General features: G+C 32.7%; 1 pseudogene; it reads right to left on the reverse strand.

Moving 5' to 3' along the window:
* Positions 1-9,226: 9,226 nt before the first annotated feature.
* On the reverse strand, positions 9,227-14,564 carry LOC114193177 (annotated as a pseudogene).
* Between the last annotated feature and the right edge of the window lie 6,652 nt (positions 14,565-21,216).

Here is a 21,216-nt window from a genome sequence, read left to right on the forward strand (position 1 = left end):
ATGCGTCGCGCAATCGTTGTGCGAGTTGACTTGGTCGTTAGGCGACTGTGTATTTTTCTTATATGCGCAGTTTTAGTAAAATTGACCTTCCCGACTCATTAACCGTTGGATTGAGCTCAAAATTGGACATTTGGTTCATAACATGCTATTTTGTGGTTTAATCGGTTGGATCGTCGATTAGATATCTATAGCTTGAGAAATGTGTCACGCATTACTGTAGTGATTTTGGTTTTGTGATAATAAATTTTCTTAAGAATTTTGGTGTAAGAATTATGGTTGTGTGTTGTGCTTGATTGTATGGAATTGCAGGTACTTAAATGTTGGCACTCATTTATTTGGGATGAATACTATTTTGTGACATATGTATGTCTTGATATGCATTTATAAAGTATGAGATGAATGAATTTGCATGAGTGATGTGATTCATGGATTGTGAATGATGAACTTGGATAAATCTTGGCATGCGATTTCAATAAAATGGTTGGTGATATATGTGGTCATGAATTCGGTATGAGCAATAATGTTACATGGATGGCATGGTATTGGTATGAGGTGAAGTTCTATATCCCCGAATTGGGAAGAATGGGATGGTATGAAATCAACATGGAATATGAATGAGGATGGGTTACAAAGGATGGTGTGAGGTGTTAAATGCATGATCAATATTATTTGTTTGTTTGGAATGTGATTGGTATGTTGTCAGTACGTAAATCCACGAGTCTCTAGGTGAGACTTCCTAGTGGTGCTTCAGTGGTCAGAACGTAATTCCATGGCGTCTGTTAGTGGGAGTCCATGGTGGTGCCCCATCTATATAATTTGGTAAGGGTTCAAGGTAAGGTTGCATCCTGACACTCTAAGGAGTTAGTTAGTCTCACTTAGAGCGGACTGACTATTGTGGTGAGAGTAGCAGGAGGCCTGAAACTCATTAAGGGCTAACCTTGTGTGTGGGGGATTGAAATATTGTAACACTTGTAACACTTAGCTCGGGGGTGAGCAGGGTAATCCACCACAAGTGCAAGCATCTACTGAATCCGACCTGATTATATGTAATCCGGATGAGTCGAGTCTGAGTTTAGTGTATTGCTTGAAAAGTCATAACATGGTTGGTTGATGAATACTGTTTTGGACTGTGTAATAGCATGTGACTGCTTGATAAACTATTTCTACTCTAGCTTACCTTGTTTGCTTGTTTGGTTATCTTGTATGTGGTTCTTCTCCTTTTGTGATGATCATCAATTTATTGATGTGAGCAGATGCGAGAAACACATGTGGTTAACAGGGAGGTGACGGTTTCGCTGCTTAGCCACCTGGGCTGGATTCTACTACTTTGGACTTTCTTTTTGGGGCTATGACCCATGTACTAATCTATCTTTTAAGTTCCTATTTTGATTACTGATGAACATTGTATTTGGTTTAGTTGTGGCATAGTTGTGTGCCTTGGTTATTGTATGGAGTAGTGTTTAAATTCCAAGACTGTGTTTCTGTATTATCCTGTGTGACACTTCCTTTAATCATGATTATAAATTAAATGGGGTGTTACACTTAGTAAGCTAACACTTTTTTTTATAAATAAGTGTTTTACTCTTATATTTAATAAAATAAAAATTTTTAATTTAGAATTTTTAAATTTGTTAATTTTATCATCTTTTTGTTAATATGATATTTTAAAATAAAATAAAGGAGGTGAACCTCTATTTAAAAATTAGAAAAAATGCAAATATTTTTCTAATAAAATTAGAAAAGGATACATATAATGAAATTAGAGAATGTGCCAGTATTATTTAGTAGAAGTTAAAAAATAGAAATTATTTCTTGAATGTAAAAGGGAGAAATTACTCTTTACAATTAGATCGCACGGTTGGATATATGGATTCAAGAATTTTTGTAAAGTTCTAAACAATAGAAATTGATTTCTTAACACCAGAATTTGGTTTTTTCTATCCATCGTGGTGTTTAAATTGTTTAAAAACTTGTAATCAGTAATTTATCTAATACTGGAGATAAGAAAGATACTCTTTTTAAATTATTTAATGTACTAAATTTAATTTATTTCTAGTAATAATTTTATAAATTAAATATTTTTTAAAATTGTAATTTTGTTATTCACGATTTTTTATTATAAACATTTTTATATATTAAAAATGTCTTTAATCTAGTCCGCTTAAAGAAAAACATAGAGAAACTAGTATTTGGATAATGTCACAGATATCTATAAAAACCAAGACAACAACATTGTAATTTTTGAAACTTCAGTAAAATGTTATTAAAAATATTTATCCATTGGTAGTCATCATGCAACCAACAAAAATCAAACACAAACATATATTATCGGTCACTAACAAGCACAATTAGAAACATTTCTATATTTATCTATACTTTTATCATTACAAGAAAATGTCTTATTAATAACCAATTTTAGTGACTAAAAGTTGTTAGTCACTATAGTGATCAATTTAGATACCAATTTACAAAATTAAAATTTATTGGTTACTAAAATAGTCACTAATATAAATAAAAAATTATAATTGGTCATTAAATTTGTCACTAATTAATTAGAGACCAATTTAGTAACTAAGTTATTGTGGTAGCCAAAACTTAGGTAGCTAATTTTTAGTGACCAGATTTATTTGGTAGCCAAAACTATGGTAGCTAATTTTAAAAACCAATTTAGTGACTAATTATAATTTTTTATTCATAATAGTAACTATTTTAGTAACCAATATTTTTTTTACTTTGTAAACTTGTATCTAAATTAGTAATTATAGTAATTAACAAATTTTGGTCACTAAAATTAATTACTAATGAAGCATTTTCTTGTAGTATATATATATATATATATATATATATATATATATATATATATATATATATATATATGAATTCTCTTTTTTTCACATATAATATTTTTTTAAACAAAATTTGTTTCAAATTAAAATAATTATCTTTTTATTAGATTGTATCAAAAAGTATCGGTAGGAGAATTTGTGATGATGTTATTAACAATAAATCAGTCATATATATATACACATTAGAGCAACTATGTTTACGGGAAAAAATTATTTACATATCAATTAACAAAAAACAATTCTTATAAACATGCTAAATGAATTCCTTAATTAGATGTGATTTGTCAATCAAATCCCATTCTGGATTGACACCATATCAGCGTGAATATTGTATTGATATATTTCCATATTTATTCTGCCTCCAATACCCCCCTCAAGTGGGTGCATGAAGGTTATGAATGCTCAATTTGCCAATTAGGAAATGAAATTGATTTCTGCTAAGAGTCTTAGTATGTAGGGCAGCCAATTGAGTCTGAGTAGAAACATAGGATGGTTGGATGACACTTGCAAGGACTGAATCACACACAAAGTGACAATAGACCTTTATTTGTTTTGTGCATTCGTGGAAGACTAAGTTATTTGCAATGTGTAGTGCGGCTTGATTGAAATGGTAGAGGTGAATAGGCGATCTGTGAGTTATCCCAAGACAGTACAGGATGCTTTTCAACCATTTAAGTTCACATGTAGTAGTGGCTATAGATCGATATTCATCTTCAGCTGACGAACGAGACACTGAGTTGTTTCTTGGTTTTCTAAGATATCAGAGAATTGCCAAGAGAGATGATCCGTCTTATGAGAGATCGTTAGGTGAGAGGGCAACTAGCCCAATCAAAGTCACACCATGCTGAGAGAAGAAGATTGTTGTCTCTATGTAGAAGAACTCCTTGTCCTAGGTTGCCTTTTAAATATTGAACCACACGTAGAGCTGCATTCCAATGATCATCTTTTGGTTGTTGCATAAACTGTGATAGCATGTGAACACAATAAGATAATTTCGGTCTCGTGAAGCATAAATAAATAAGATGATCGACAAGACGACGATAGCGGTCAGGATGGGTTAAATTTGGTCCATCGGCAAGGGCAAGGTGGAAATTTTGTTTAGGCAAGGTAGCAACAGGTTTGGCACCTAAAAGATTGGTTTCACGAAGGATGTCTAAGGTATATTTCCTTTGGCAAAGATAAATTCCAGAACTAGAGTGAGCAACCTCAACCCTAAGAAAGTATTTGAGTGGACCCAAATCCTTCATATGAAAACATGTATGTAGATAAGCCTTGAAATGTTTAATTGCATGGCAATCATTTCTAGTCATTAATTCAGTCATTACTTGTATCATAAATACAATCATTGTTTCAATCAAAAATTTGGTCATTGATTCAATTACAGATTCGGTCACTGATTCGGTCACAGATTAGGTCACAGATTAGGTCACAGATTCGATCACTAATGTGGTCACTAATTAAGTCATTATAAATCAGTGACGAACAAAATAGTGATCGATTTTGTTGGTCACTAAATCGGTTACTATTTTCATCAGTGACCGATTTTAGTCATTTAGTGACTGAATTTTTGGTCATTATTTCCTAGTTTTCTTGTAGTGTAAGATATTCCACGTATACTAAAACAACAATATTTATCTTGAACTTGTTCAAGACAAATAAGGAGTAGTCATAGAGGGATTGTATGAACCCATAGCCTTTGAGTGCTTGACACAGTTTAGCGAACCAACAACGGCGTGCCTATTTAAGTTTGTAGAGTGTATTATAGTTTGCAAACTAGTCCAGGTCAAGAAATAGTGAAACCAGGAGGTGGTTTCATAAAGACTTCTTCTTACAAATCACCATGTAAGAAGGCATTATGCATATCCATTGGTGTAATTCCCAGTGTTTGGCAGTAGCCACCGCGAGGACAATACGAATAGTCACCATTTTGGCCACCGGTGCAAACATTTCCATGTAGTTGATCCTTCAACTTAATGATTTCCGAGAACGACTAACCGTGCCTTAAACCTTTCCACCGTCCCATCTGACTTTCTTTTTATCTTGTAAACCCATTTTGATCCAAGAGCCTTTTTGTCAGGAGGGAGCCTCGCTAACTCCCAAGTTTGGTTGTTCTCTAGTGCAGAAATTTCATCTTTCATTGCTTTCTGCCACCTGACATCTTTCATAGCTTCTTTATATGTCAAATGTTCAGTTTCCTATTCAATAGCAACAAGAAAACTACGATGTGCGATGGATGAGTTATTACAATTCACATATTGCGTAATACCATAAGGATTACCTAAGGATGGAAGTGGTGTAGGCAAACATGCAAATGGGCTTATTCGATGGATAGTGTTGGTCACGTAGTCCCTCAATCATGAGGAAGGCTGCCTAAGTCGCTGCCCTCGACCCAATCGGTTAGTTTCTGTAGTTGGCAAGTCTCTTGAGTTGTTGAGTGAAGAGATTACTTGCATGTCACTAGCTTGGGGCAATCATTATTTTGATCATCCTCAATATCATGAGTTATAGGTGTTGTGTCGATAGGTTCAGTGGATGAGGGCACATCATCCATGGTCACTGGCATTATGTTGTTGGAAAAATGTAACAAAGGCACAACATCATTGGCCTTAGAAGTTGTGTCAGTGGTATCATGTCCCCCTTGACTTCGAGGGACCTACCATGATAGAAACCATCTTCATCTTCCTGAGAAAAAATCGTTAAATGTGGCAGATTCCAGGTATTATCTGTCTTCTGTATGTGGTCAACTGAAGGAAAAACACTTTCCACCTTTTTTTTCCCCATAGGGATAGCCTATGAAAATACATTTCTTACCTTTGGGAGCAAATTTGTCACATTGTCTTCCCTTATTGTGTGTACAACATAAGCACCCAAATATTCCCAAATGTTGAAAAGGATGAGGCTTTCCATAAAGTACTTCAAAGGGAGTTTTCTCATTCAGCACTTTTGAAATCTTAGTGCACGTGCAACATTTAAAATATGCATGTGTTTTTGCTCAACTCTCCCATTTTGTTGTGGTGTGTAGACACAAGAGGTTTGAAATATTATTCCTTAATCCAAGAAGTAATTTTTCAAGCCAAGAAACTCAATACCATTATTACTTGAAACACTTTTACACTTTTATTAAATTGTCTCTTGACTAAAGCAAAGAAATTAAGGAGGAATTTTGATACTTCCTTTTTATCGACAAGTAGGTAGATCCACACACTGCGAAAAAAACCGTCCATTATAGTCATAAAATAATGAGCACCACATGAATATGGAGTTTTATAAGGACCCTACAACTCACAATGTATCATTTCAAAAATACCATTGGCTCTTTATTCACTAATGGGAAATTTTTCTTTGCATTGTTTAGCTCTTAATCATATATTGCAATTCTCAAATTTATTTTTACCAAACCCATAAATGAGTTTTGTAACTTTAAAGGATGGATGTCCTAAGCACTTGTGCCATAATTCCATACAATCTACATTGTCTGCCTTGTTAACTTGTAGTCTCTAAGCACCACAGAGGTGATAAAGCCCATCTTTACGTTTACCCACTCCAATCACCATCCTCAAAATGTGGTCCTGCAATACAAACAATGTATTAGTAAATTGTATAACACAATTTGACTCATCTAAAAGTTACGATATAAATAGAAAATTGAAGTTCAAATTCAGGACAAATAGAACATTGGCAAGTTTCAGCTGTCCCCCTAAGTACACAGTTCCTTCCTTTGTTGCATTTGTGTGTTCTCCATTGGTCAATCCAACTGGACATAGCAGAATATCATGCACATTATGCGTTTCTTCCATGCTTTCATTCATATGATTTGAGGCTCTTGTATCAATAATCCAGGGTGCAAATTTGTAAATACCTAATTTCTCATTATTTTCTCCTTTATTCATCATGTCTACCAACTTTTGCCATTGTTCAATTGTTTATCCAACAAGATCATATTTGTCTGTGTTTATCATTGGTTCGGTTGCACCACCAATTGCATGTGTTTGTGCAACACTGGCTTTCAAACTTGCTCCTCTCCCTCATTCCTCTTGGACATTCCACTAGCTTTGCCATTAGTTTTGGGTCTTTTGCCCCCACCATTCGGGGTATCTAATCAATTGGAAGCAATTTTCAGCAATGTGTCTTGATCTGCTACAATTGCTATAGGTTTGATTTTTGTCCTTGGTTTCCCAGCGAGTTCTTCGCTTTGCATTTGTCATAAGACCCATTATTTCACCTCGTTCTTCTTGTGTTCTTGTAATCATTTGGACACGTTCCTCTTGGATTATGATAGAGTATACTCGATTCAAAGAAGGCAAAAGATCGCATGTGAACAAGCTTGAGCGCACCGTTCCATATGTGGCATCATCTAACCCCATAAGAAACTTGTGCACCCTTTCTTCTTCTTTTCATTTTTCTAGCTTGGTGGACAAATTACAAGTGTAGTTGGCACATGTGCGTACTGGAATTTTCTCATAATTAGCGAGCTTATCCCATAGCACTTTCAGCTTTTCATAGTATTCAATTATGGCCATTCATCCTTGCTTGCAACCTGCCAATTCTTATTGAAGTTGATGTATCCTTTGGCCATTTGCAATTCAGAACCTTTCTTAGATGTCGCTCCATTGTTCCTTTGCATTTTCTGCATATGATATTGTATAGCACAATCGTGGCTCTATGGTATTCAAAATCCATGAAATCAACATAGATTGGATTGTCCACCAATCTTCAAGTTTTGTTGTTACTTCTTTGGGTCGTTCAACAACGCCTTCAACGAACCCCCAATTTCTTCTAGCAGGTAAGGATGTTTGCATGGCACGGGCCCATTCCGCATAGTTCTCGCCTCGTAGTTGAACTTGAGTAATTATGTTTCCTAGATTGTCATTTGAATTGAGCTTATAAGGAGAAAACACATGTTTCCCTTTATCACCTGTCTTTGCTTCATGTTCACCCTTAGGTTAATCAACTTTTCCTTCTTCCCATAGATCTTGCTCTGAGACCATATCAAACTGTATCAGAAAGTATCAGTGGGAGAATTTGTGATGATGTTTAACAATGAATCAACGATATATATACATATTACATCAACTATGTTTACGGGAACAAATTATTTACATATCAATTAACAGAAAACGATTTCTATAAACATGCTAAATGAATCCCTTGATTAGATGTGATTTGTCAATCATATCCCATTCTGGATTGGCACTATATCAGTGTGAATATTGTGTTGATATATTTCCATATTTAGTCTACCTCCAATATTTTTATCAATTTTACCCTTTAAGTGATCAAATGACAAATTTATAAATTTAATTATTTTTTTTGAAACACATACACGCATGTATCTTCATCAGTATAAACTTAAAAAAAAAAATAGAAACTATAACAAATATGTTTATTATTCGGGTGCATATCATATAGAAATGTAAAATCATTTCCATTTATGCCAGAAGAGTGACACATTATATTTAACATACGAACGAATAAGGTAGAGATAAAAATGTTTTTAAATGTTACATTATTAGTTCTGGAGGAGAAAAATGCTAGAACAAAATAAAATATTAATAAAAGAAAATAATACATCTGTACTAAAATTAATATTTATGTTTTGAATTTCGTGTAATATTATGTATTATGATACGAATTTGTTGAACTTATGGAAAGTAAATTGATAATTGTGATAATATCAAATATGCTATTTAACCTTTTCATTTACATGCATATCATGAATTAACTCTTTGTGACTGGAGTTAAAAATATTATTGATTTTTGAAATGCAACTGCGTCATGTCAAGAGGAAATCATATTATATATAACGTTCTAATAGAAAATAAAAAAATATTATTTTAATCCTTCCAAAAAGAAAAACAGAAGAAGAGGTGACAAAAATTGTGCGTAATATAGCTAATATCTCCTACTCGCACAGAAAATAGTAAACGATTAATGGTGACTTGAGGTGGCATTGGTGGCTGTCTGTCGAAGAAGTTAAGGATGGTGGTGTGTGTAAGCTCATGAACTCTTCTTCCCACTTACTTTTATTAACAAGTGTCTCTCTTACTTTTTTACCATTATATATATATATATATATATATATTTACACATCACCGATTAAGATAAATAAACCATACAAGGATGTAATATTGTTGACAGAAAAACAATAAGGATAGGAAAACTTTAAAAAAATTACTAAACTCCAAAAAGCAGTAAATAATGGACAGCAAATGATTTATTTATATCTCAATATTCAAATACATTTTTTTGAAACAAGAGGTGTCAGAGATGACATTATTTCTTCGAAGTTCAATCTTCAAAGTATTTAACTTTTGAAACTGACATTTTTTTAATGTTACAACATATTTATTTTTAAGCTTGAATAAAACTAAAAGGAAGTGTATCTAGAAGTTATTTTCCATTAAGCACTTCCATTCAACTTAATACAAATAGAAAGTGTAGATAATAAAAGCAGTTAATACAATGATAGGAGTGAACAAAATTACTCATTCTTTTAACATCTACTGTATCAGGTTGTATATAAAATCAAACATTAAATAACTACTATCTAATCTATCTGGTCTTGCGTGCTTTAGCCAACTTTTTCTTTCTTTCTTAACAGCTTTATGGACTTTAGTTTTCCGTGCTTCTCTTTTCTCCTCTTTCACCTTTCTCTTATTGTCTTTCCTAGCCTCTTTTCTAGCAGCTTTTGTATTTGCAGGATCCATTGTTTCACTTTCTGAGGATGAATCCTCTTCAGAATCACTTTCGTCATCTTGTTCCTCATCAGATTGAACATCAGCATCATCCTCCAAGCTGTTTGATTTATCATCAGATATGATCGGTGAATCTTTTGTGGCACTTGATTTCTGCAATAGGGTCTTTTGCTGTGAAGACTGTGTTAGTGACAGAGCATGTTTAAGCCCAGTAATGGTCAGGTAGTATAAATCTTTAGTGTCCTTCCAACTTGTTATCCGTTGTACATCCTCCTCAGCATTCTCAACATCATCAAGTGTCTTTGGAATGAAAGACTGTAACAATAGTTCAACAAATTAAACATGTAAGAAAGAACAGAAAAGATTAACATGTTTGTAAAAATCAAGCCCACACACTCATTGGAAAGAAAATAAGAAAGGGAATGGAGGGTTAAATAAGAATAAAGCATGGATTTCTACTTCCATTATATACTAACGAAGTAGTGGAGCACAAGTCCCACATTAGTGTGTTGGAAACAAGATTAAGGGTATACAAGAAAGAGGGTCAAGGCCCCAGAGTGTAAAGTCATTTCTGGACACAGACTACTCGAGCTAAGAGCATATAATACGGTCATGCTCTTAGATGTTGCTGAAATATGATATTTCAATGCTCACACATAATATTACAACAATAGTTATGTTTAGTTTCTTAGTTTTTTCACCAATACGGTCACGCTCTTAGATGTTGCTCAAATATGATATTTCAATGCTCACACATAATATTACAACAATAGTTATATTTAGTTTCTTAGTTTTTTCACCAAGCTTAGCCAACAATTCAGTTAAGGATAATAACTAAAAAATAAAGTTGCATAACAAGGCAAGTTACCTGCACAAATACAGAGTCTGCAATCTCATCCTCTACGGATACATCTCCTCTTGCCAAAATTTTTCGTTGCATCTACAAATATTGCAAAAACCATTTAAGGTCTCTTTGAAGTTGGTCACTAATCATAAGCCATAATATAACAAAGCCAAATACCTCTTCCAAGTAACTATCCACAGCATCATCAGCTATTGTTGCATCAACAATAAAATCAAACAATTCTCTTATCGTCATGACCGCAACACCATGCTTTTTAAAGAAATCCTGCAGGCCAAGAAGTCACTCAATCACACCCTTCACATTCCCTCGCTGATTAAGGAAATGGACCAGGAATCTATAATTACATCTAAAAATTGGAAATACTTACAGATACATGAACACAATCTTCACGCAGAAAATCTAGGGCATGGGGGTGTTCATGTTCAACGGCTTGAGAAACATCAATAATATATAAGTGACCCTATCAAAAAAAGAACATGTGAATTGACTATTGGCATATTGACATTCAACCAATGAAAGATAAACTGGAGAAAGGAATTGTTCACCTCATAATATAGTATATTATATTCACTCAGGTCTCCATGCACCAATTTGCATTTCTGATACAATGTCCGCATTGCAATAATAATCTGAAACAAGAAACACTCAAATGATTTCAACCCAAAGTGTTGGATTACTCTTAGAAACCTAAAAGAGAAGTGTTTCTATTACGAAGGAAACCTAGAAGAAATGTGTGGCAGAAGTGTTTCTATTAGGAGTCCCTAAAAGAAACTCCACTCCACAGACGATATAAAACTTTAATACATTAACAATATCGGTCAATGCTAGCAACACTCTGTATTATTGGTTCAAATTTATTAGATAAAAACTAGAAAAACATGAATGATAATCACTAAATAAATGGAACAGACAAATTTGTAATTAATCTCAACCCCTAATAGAGTGCACTCAAAAGAGTGTTTTAAACAGTGTCCTCTTTTAGACAAGTAACCAAAAATAGAAACCGTATACTATAGCATCCCAGCATCATAATGTTTAAGACACTCGTTAAAAGGTTCTAAGTACAAAAACCATGCTCACCTCAACATAGCCTTCCCGCAACTTGTCTAAAGATAAAGCTGCATCTTTAAGACGAGGGGCAGCACAACCATATTTTCCTTCAAAAAATAACAAAAGCAGAGATTTTAAATAATGTAGTTATACCTTCAATACTACTAAAAAAGACCAGAACTATTCATCACACTTTTCAATCATTCTTCTTTTTTTAAATTTCTTATCAAAAATAGACATTTATACACTGATGTTCCATATAATCAATGATAAAATAATAGATAATTGAGATCAACATATCACATAAAAATAACTAATCACATTGTTCACATTAACATCAGATTATATTCTTGAAATTCAGAACAAAAGCAATACCTATAAATTCCATAACCAGAACATTTAGTCGCAGAAGATATGGTGTAGGACACCTAATTCCTGCTGCCTTAAGCCTGCAATCCAATATAAACAGGGTAAAAGAAAGAAACAGTCAAGAAAGCATGTAATCAAACTTTTGTTTCTCTTAATTAGAAACAACCAACCGAACAAGCACAAAAGCACTCAAAGAGTAGCCACTTCAAAGGCAAAAGAAAAGGTAGTGCATGCAAAAATTGATGCACAAAAGATTACCTCTTCAGAGCACATTAAAACTTGATACCTTAAGACAAACACATGGTTCATAAAAGAATTTGCACAAAAAAGGACGACTTCACAAGTTCCTGGTTCTAGTAAAAGCCATCATAGAGTACATCTAAGGTCCATAGTGCTTCAAATCATAACTTACAAGAGGGTTAAGTAACAATAACCCCAATGATGTATTGACTCTCTCTTCAAGTATTCCTCCTTCCCTTGTTATTTTTACAGTCTAATTTAATACATTGTATTGCATTCCTTTTGATCTTGGATATAAGTACTAGACTTATTTACAAAATAACCAATGTTCCTAATTTACCCTTCCTTAGAACTTGATATCAAGTATAAAAGAGAGTCATTGGAAGTAAAAATTTCAATTAAATAAAGGGCCTTTTAGAGATAGATTTGTTAAATAAAGTAAAATTAGTTGAGATTTGCTTATACTCAGGCAGAAGAGAAAGGAGTAAGAACAAATGCGAACCTCATAAGATTCCCCCTTTCTTTCTTTGCCCATATTTCTACCATCGTCTTAGTATGCTTGCAGTATCCATTTTTAAATCGGAAGTCTCCTTGCATAAATCTAGCTCTGTCCCTGATATCATAAGATCATAGAACGCAGTTCATAAAATCAAAGTATCAATAAGTTAAGAAAACTTCCATCCAGAAAGTATCAAAAATCCCTAGCCCAGAGCTTTCTATAAGTCTTCAAGAATATATCATATAGGTAAACAGAGAGAATAGACAACAATAAGACAAGTACACTTGAATACAAATTTTAGTTTTCTCTTTAAAAGAGAGAAAACAAAGGTATAGAGTTCCTTCTCAACATTTCAGTCTTCAAGACAATTTACAGTAAAAGAAGAAGCTGAAACAAATATCTGCTATACTTACTTAAATTCCAAAACAGATGTTTTGTATATTTTTACTGCAAGTGGTTGACCTTGAGATTGAGTTGCATGATAAACATTTGCCTGTTAGTAAACAACATCATAAGAAACAGAAATATGTTGGCTTAAGATCACATAATCAATTATCCAAACCATGTTACCATCATAGAACCTAAATCGTAAGATTGAGAGAAAAAAGAAAGGGAAATAAAAGCTCCAGGCATATCACGTACTTCCTTGCCGGTTGAAATGCATCCACTGATATCATGAAAGGCACCCTTGTTCAGCATCTTGTATAAAATCATGCGCGTCTTATGATCAATTGCCTGGAGGAAACTTCAGAGTTACTTGCATAATAATTGTAAAAAAGGAATCAACAAAAGAACAAAACTCAATCTAGGTGCCACATTTCATGAAATCAGCATTTACTCACCCGCTCAGCAGTTGCTCGGTCTGCTTTATCTGTAGTTTTAGTCTTCCCAATGGCACTTTCTCTAACACTTCCACGAATTGCTGTGATCACAGAGTTAGACATGCCAACATTCATCCTCCCTTCCCACTCCTGCACCACGAACCACCTAATTTAAAACTTCAACCAAACAAGCATACCACACAGAATCCCAAAAAACACCATTCACCACACAACTTCAAATTCAAACTAGTCCATATTAAAGGTACACAAAAGAGCCAATAAAACAGGAGTAAAAAAACAAGATCATGCACCATGCTCACAATTTAAAAAAAAAAATATATCTTTAATAGATAACAAAATGTCCCCTTTAATATTTCCAGCGGGTAATCAAGAATGGCACACATTAACCAGCACGACAAATTCTGATAAAACCAACCCTAGGTTAATTAATTCGCACGGTTTATGAACAATCATAAAAAAAGTAAATAAAAATCCAAACTTCTTCACCGAACAATTGATGTCTAGAGCGAATAAGGGATACCCATTTAGCTTTTTAACAATTATGAATTGATGGGTCAGAATCTCTGGTAACCAGTAAGGGATTCACACCAACTTTATCCGTATCCAGGTCTTCTTCCATCTAACTTTCTCATCTTTACACACGTAGGACTTAATATGCAACTTACATTCACGCTTATATTTCCATGTAAGATAATATGGGACTTAGATTCATTATTATATTTCCAACATGAATGAAAAAAAGTAAAAAGGTATGTAAAAAAACCTCCAAGGGTGAGGCTTGAATGCGGTCGGAGAACTTTTGGTTGCGATTGGCGCGAGGCTGAAGAGTTGAGGAATAGTGGCGGTGGCCACCGTGAGAATTGGGGCGCCGCGAAGAGGGGGAAAAGGAGTAGCCAACACCCTCCTCCTTCGAATCTAACAAGTCCAACGCATCACTGATTTCAGAATCCAAAGAACTCGAAACATCTTCATCTTCTTTGTCTTCAATTTCATCTTGTTGGTGTTGTTGTTCTGTGTGATTATTGAGCTTGTTTTCGACATCATTTTCCATTGGTGAGTGTTTGACGTTACTAATCAAGCAAACGGCTTCCTCTGTGCCAGGGGCGGCCATTTGAGGTTTGGAAGAAGAATAACCAAGGTTACACTTTCTCAATCTGATTCAACATTTATTTTTAGGATATTTAATATATATGATTGAATATTTCTTTTATTTATTTTAGGAAGATCTAGTATTTTAGGAGCTGGATATATTTATTTTTATATAACTAAACTGATAATAAATATAATTTTAGATAAACTATCGTAGAATAAATTTTTTTGTTAAAAATATCATCACATAACTAAAATAAAGTTTTTTGGTTGTAGTAAACAATTTAAATTAAGATATATGATAATGATAATTTTAACTATCAATAAAAAATTTAAAATGTATTTAGTTTAGAATAAAAATAAAGAAGATGATTGAAAATAATTACTAAAACAGATGTGTCATATAATATAATCCAATCAAGAAAGAGAATGAATTAGTTATTTAATCTTTCATTGATTTTAAGAAAATTTTAAAATTATCTTCGATCTTTATAAATTCAATAAACTTTATAAATTCAATAAAGAGTTTTTCAATTATCTTATAATGGACTAACACATAATTGGTTATTTTAGGAGCTGGATTATATTTATTTTTATATAGCTAAACTGATAATAAATATAATTTTAGATAAATTATCGTAGAATAAAACTTTTAGTTAAAAATATCATCATATAACTAAAATAAAGTTTTTTTGTTGTAGTAAACAATTTAAATTAAGATATATGATAATGATAATTTTAACTATGAATAGAAAATTTTAAAATGAATTTAATTTAGTATAAAAATAAAGAAAATTTTAAAATTAATTTAATTTAGTATAAAAATAAAGAAGATGATTGAAAATAATTGTTAAGATAGATGTGTTATATATAATCCAACCAATATTGGGGAGTGAATTGATTATTTAATCTTTCATTGATTTTAAGATAATTTTAAAATTATCTTTAATTTTTATAAACTCAATAAACAGTTTTTCAATTTTGTGTTAGTGGACTAATTCAATTAATTAGGAATGACATAAAAGTTGACAGAAACAAGAAAATACAGTAATTTTTATACTGGTTCGATTTAAGATGAATCAGTCTTCTCTTAAGCAACTCAAGCTTAGGAGGATTTCTCTAAATCAGTAGAGTTACAAGAATTACAACATCACCTATATAATTCAAGTTCCTAAAGACCAAGGACCTTGATCTACAAATCAAGAACTCCCCCTAGATGCAATGTCTCTACACAATTGCAACTAGATCTACAAATCAAGAACTCCCCCTAAATACAATTCAAAAGAAAAGCAAGGAACAAATACACCTAATGAATGTGCAGATGTGACATTTTATCCGAATGCCAGACTTGACCATCCAAGATTGAATCTATCGTCAATCTTCTTGAATGTTCAATGCTCGATAGAATGATCTCCCAAGAATGCAAGAACTTTGTGTATCTCGATCTCTCATAAAAGTCTCTTCTTGATTTAGTATTGTGTGTATTTGAAACTGATTTTAGATTTGTTTTTAAAATAGAGTTCTGCTTATGAGATTAGTTGATTAGGGATTTTACCTAATTGATTATCGTGGGTGAATTTTGACTGCATTAGTGCAGTGCATTCTGATAATCCATTAACTAAATATCTAATCTATTAATAAGTTATGCATTTCACATATTCAAGAATTTGGCAGCTAATATATGCAGTTCAAGCTTAGCTTACATGTAATCCTAGGTATACATCACCTATATAAATAATAAATTCAAGACTAAGCCTAAAGCAGTGGTACATGGTGTTTGTAGACTTTGGACATCATCAAAATTAGCTTCATTGGATTGAGCAGGCTCCCCCTTTCAACAATCTCCCCCATTTTTATGATGGCCAATTTGATCATGCAGCAGAGAAACAAGACAAGACCTTTCTCCCCCTTTAGACATTAGCAAAAAGAGCACAAGAGTGTGACATAACCAAACAGACACAAGCATGGAACATCACAAAATAACAACATAAATTATGACATTATTAAAAGCTCAATAAGTATAATCAGCAACACAATATGAAACCAGGTTATGTTAAGATCAGAGTGCATACAAGCAGAAAGCATATGAGCAATTAAGTAATAATATATTAGAGTGTAAAGCATTTATACATCAGAGTGCATACAATCAATTAAGAATTACAGTACTAGCAGATGACTAATCTAATGAAGTAGAAACTAATCTAATGGATTATGTAGTGCTCAGAAGCAAATGAGCCATAATAGAAAAACGATAACGATTAGAGAATTACCTAATGGATTAGATAGCAAGTAAAACACATAATACACATCAGTAGAAGGTGGTTTAATAGCAATCAAAGTATGCAATTTCAATCACATTATCAAAACACAGTATAACAACAACACATGCATATCAACAGAAGGTGATTTAGTAGCAATCAAGCCACATAAATTTAATCAAGCACTCAAAGCACTACAAACTAAGGGAGTGAATGAGAAAAACAAAAGAAGGGTAATTTTATGTGGACCACTTATCTGTTTGTTAATCATGAAACAAAAAAATGTATTATCATGCTTTATTCTTACCTTTCACAATATTAATTATGCTAACCTTGTTTTCCCTTATCAATTGGTTGATGGGTTGATTCTGCATCATAACTAAAGCTTTTAACATCATTATTGCTGATTAATGCTTCTTTAGTAGGTGCTTTTTTTCATCTGCAAATCCTTGTAGCATTAGCTTAGCTATTCCAGTATGTTTTTTTATAACATTTCATTTTCATATTATCATAAAATTATTACTTGACTTTTAATTAAAACTATTTTTTGATGTTATAGATTTTTCACATTATGTTGATATGGTTTGTGTTTTTATAACCTCAAATATATGTATATATATTTGCAATTAGTAAATTACAGTCATACACTTAAACATTACATAAATTTTTCAAGGAAATGCACCTCTTTTTTGTCCTTATCTATATCTGTTTTTGTATGATGGGTGAGGTACCATGGTAATTAGTTTTAATAATTGAACTTTTGAGTCAAAGTACTTAAAGGTAAAGTGGTCATCATCAAATCAGAGGCATAAGTGGGAAGAAGTATTATTTTACTGCTGCAAGATCACAAATTTTATTGTTGAGATTCCAAACTCATTGAAGGGAAATCTAAGATGCTTTGTACAACGCACACATTATTTAACTTTGTAGTGTTTCAGTACATTCCAAACATTGCTTAATTCTCATTTTCTATTATCAATCATCATCTTTTCTTTATGCTAAAGAGCACATTAAAATTAATCTCAATCTGTGTTCACCAAAACATCTTCCTACTTTGTTAAGTTGCTTTCAAATGAAAAGAATAACATAAAATAAGGGTATTAAGAAGTGATCTTCATAAGGAATTTGAACCCATCTAGGTTAAGTTTAATGTTGAATAATTGGTTGAAACACATCACACGGTACAATACTAATCAGATGGAGATTAGTGAACCAATTACAATTCAGCACCAACGAAGCAGTGCCTCAAAAGAATAGTTTCCTCAATAACTTACTGAGATTTGAGAGTGAAGTAGTAATGAAAACAAATGTGGTAGATAGAAGCAGTTCAGTTGGTATTAACTTCTGCTCCATATCCAAACGTGGCAGATAGAAATAGAACCGCTTATGAGAAAGTCCTCAGAAGGCATTATTTTGAGTCAATTGGGTCCTAAACCTAATAATATCAGTTTGGCCCATTTGTTCCAACAACTAAGTATACGTATACCTATGCATGCCCATGCATGCATCATGTGCAGGTGTAGCCTAGGTCTATCTGACATGCAGGGTACCAGATTTTGACCAAAGCTAGACCAATATACTGAATATACAAATATAACTATATTTATATTTCCATGTTTTGTAACCTTTCAAAAGTTAGCCACGTGATCATGTGCCCATTGCAAGTGGGGATACTTTCTTGCTTGGTGGTATTGAGAGTTGGATTGTTTTCTTATTTCAAAGTGTGATGTAGTTTGTGGTTGTTCATGCTTGTTTTATATGACCACATTGTGTAATGTAATGTAGAAGAACACTTTACATCCTTCGGAATTGGTTGGAAGAGTTTGTAGTAATTTTATACTATGTTTAGTTGCATGTCCAACCCATTTTTTTTTAATGTATGATACATTACTTTTAAAGCTAGTTTCCACATTAATTGTGAAAATTACGTGGGATTGGCTTCACAAGCACCTACTTACTTGTGCTAAAAAAGGCTTATGACCTTATCATATTTTTTTAATCTTTTTGTGATAGGTCAATGGTAATTGGTGAAAGGAAATTTGTGAACAAATCAAAATAAGTTATTTTTCTTAGTTTATTTATGTAAGCATCATGGTGAAGCGTATAGTATAAGCATGCATGTTAAGCTGAATATAAGGGGTGAATTAAGTTGTTTGCTGGATGCACTCTGGCTTGGTTGGTGTTGCACATGTTTATATCGTCCTTAGGATTATTTTGCATTTATGATAAGCTTATGATATCAGCATGTTTATGCTAAGCTAAAAAAAGTTGAGTTAAGTTGTTTACTTAGTGCTAGTGCACTCTGGCTTGGTGTTGCATATGTTTCATTTGTCCTTAGGATTATTTTGCATTTATGATTTGATTAGAAGTTTATACTCAGTTTTATTGTGTTTAACTCATTTATCACGTAAATGATACATGAATTTTTGAAGCTACTTGCACTAGTTTTTCACATTAAATGTGAAAAATGACGTGAGATGGTCTTCCAAGCACCCACTTATATATCCTTATTAAAGTGGCTTATGATGTTATAAGTTTTTCTAATCTTATTGCAATAGGTTTCATGGTGATTGCTGAAAGTTATTAAAACTGTATAAGCATCTTTTAGTTTTCAAATTCTTCATATAAGGAAATAATTCATGAAAAATTGTATCATCATGAGACAGATAAAAAGTTTTTCTTTGAGACATGAAAATGTGTAACATCAGTGATTTAGGTCTTGATTGGACTCATCCTGATAAAAATCAATGAGAAGGTTCTGGTTTTGTCAAAATAGTTTAGACTGCCCAATGCTATTCATTTTGTCTAGGATATTGAAGCAACAATTCATTGTGCAGAATGGCTTTCTATGGTTGGTGGATCTAGCACAGGAGAACAACGAGGGAGGTAAGTTTATGTGTCCATTATGAGCTTAAGTGTTTATTTCTGAAGTTCTTCTGTAATGTGATTTGACTGTTACTGAAATCAAGTTTTATTTCGTTTCATTTTATTTTGATGTTGTTTGTCATTGTTTTCTATTTAAACATTTATCTTTTTTAGTTTGAAAACATACATTCCATATAAAACCATTCATTAGGCTATTTGTGTATATAATAGTGCAATCCTTTTAGGGAGTTGGTCATTGACTTGGCATAAGAGCCTTTTAACCAAATTTTTTTAAGTTCAATCCCATTCTAATTCAACATAAATTTCAACACAATGTAGGGTGAACCTGTTTTATCTATGCACAAGCCCAAATGGCTCTTGAGTAAGTGGGGGGTATGTGGATATTCTTAAATTTTTGCGATTGGATTTAACTCAAACCTTCAAGGTGGTTCAAGGGGTGAGAGTTGCCTCCCCTTTATATATAATATTTAGTCACTCCAATATCTCAATCAATGTAATTTTGGATTTTCCCTAACAGTCATGCAACCAATCACAAGTTTTTGCCTTACAGTTTATGGTGTGAGTAAAGTTGGTCCTTAATAGCACACTTATAAATCGTAACAAATTTTAAAGATACCTCTTTTCTACAAGTTCTGTGAAGTATTATGTTTGGACACTTATGTTTTCTATTTTAGTGTTTACAACTTCTAATCTCATTGAGTCCCTCATTTATATCCAATTATTTACAACTAGTTTTTCTCCTTGAACTCAACTAGACAAGTTTACTAATGGATAAGTCATGGATTGATATGCCACGAAATACAACTGAATATCTAGATGGGTTAAATAAGTTTCTAGACTTTGCATTTGAATACCAATTTGTCAAATGGTACAATAAGGTGTCCTTGTCCTAGATGTCACTATAATAAATGGGAAACTAGAGACGTTGTGTTTGACCACTTAATTTGCAAGTAGTTTCCAAAAAATTACAAAGTTTGGATTTGACATGGAGAAACATATGACACAATGCAATCAAGAGACACAAATGTAGTAAATGTGCCATCACAAAATGAAAATCCAGTGATAGATATGATAAATGATGTATTTAGGATGAATAAAAACGATGATGTGAATTATGATGCATATGAAGGACCTTCCGAATTTGTAGAAACCATGCCAAATGAAGATTATATTGAGTTGCTCAAAGATTGTAACCAAGAGTTGTATGAAGGATGTCAAAAGTATTCGAAGTTGTCTTTTCTATTAAGGTTGTATCATATAAAATGTTTGTGTGGTATGACTAACAAGGCTATGACGATAATTTTAGAGTTATTAACAAACACATTTGAATATGGAAAATTTCCTACTTCATTTTATGAGGCAAAGAAGGTGATACAAAAGCTTGGTCTTAATTATACCAAGATAGATGTTTGCCCAAAAAATTTCATGTTGTACTGGGGAGAAGATGAAAAATTGGAGAATTGCAAATATTGTAATAAATTTAGATGGAAGAAAAAAGGTACTAGTGGAAAAAAGAAACTACCAGTAAAGGTATTACGTTACTTTCCCTTGAAACCAAGGTTACAAAGATTATTCAT

The sequence above is a fragment of the Vigna unguiculata genome, chromosome 8, assembly GCF_004118075.2.
Source record: "Vigna unguiculata cultivar IT97K-499-35 chromosome 8, ASM411807v1, whole genome shotgun sequence".
Taxonomy (NCBI): domain Eukaryota; kingdom Viridiplantae; phylum Streptophyta; class Magnoliopsida; order Fabales; family Fabaceae; genus Vigna; species Vigna unguiculata.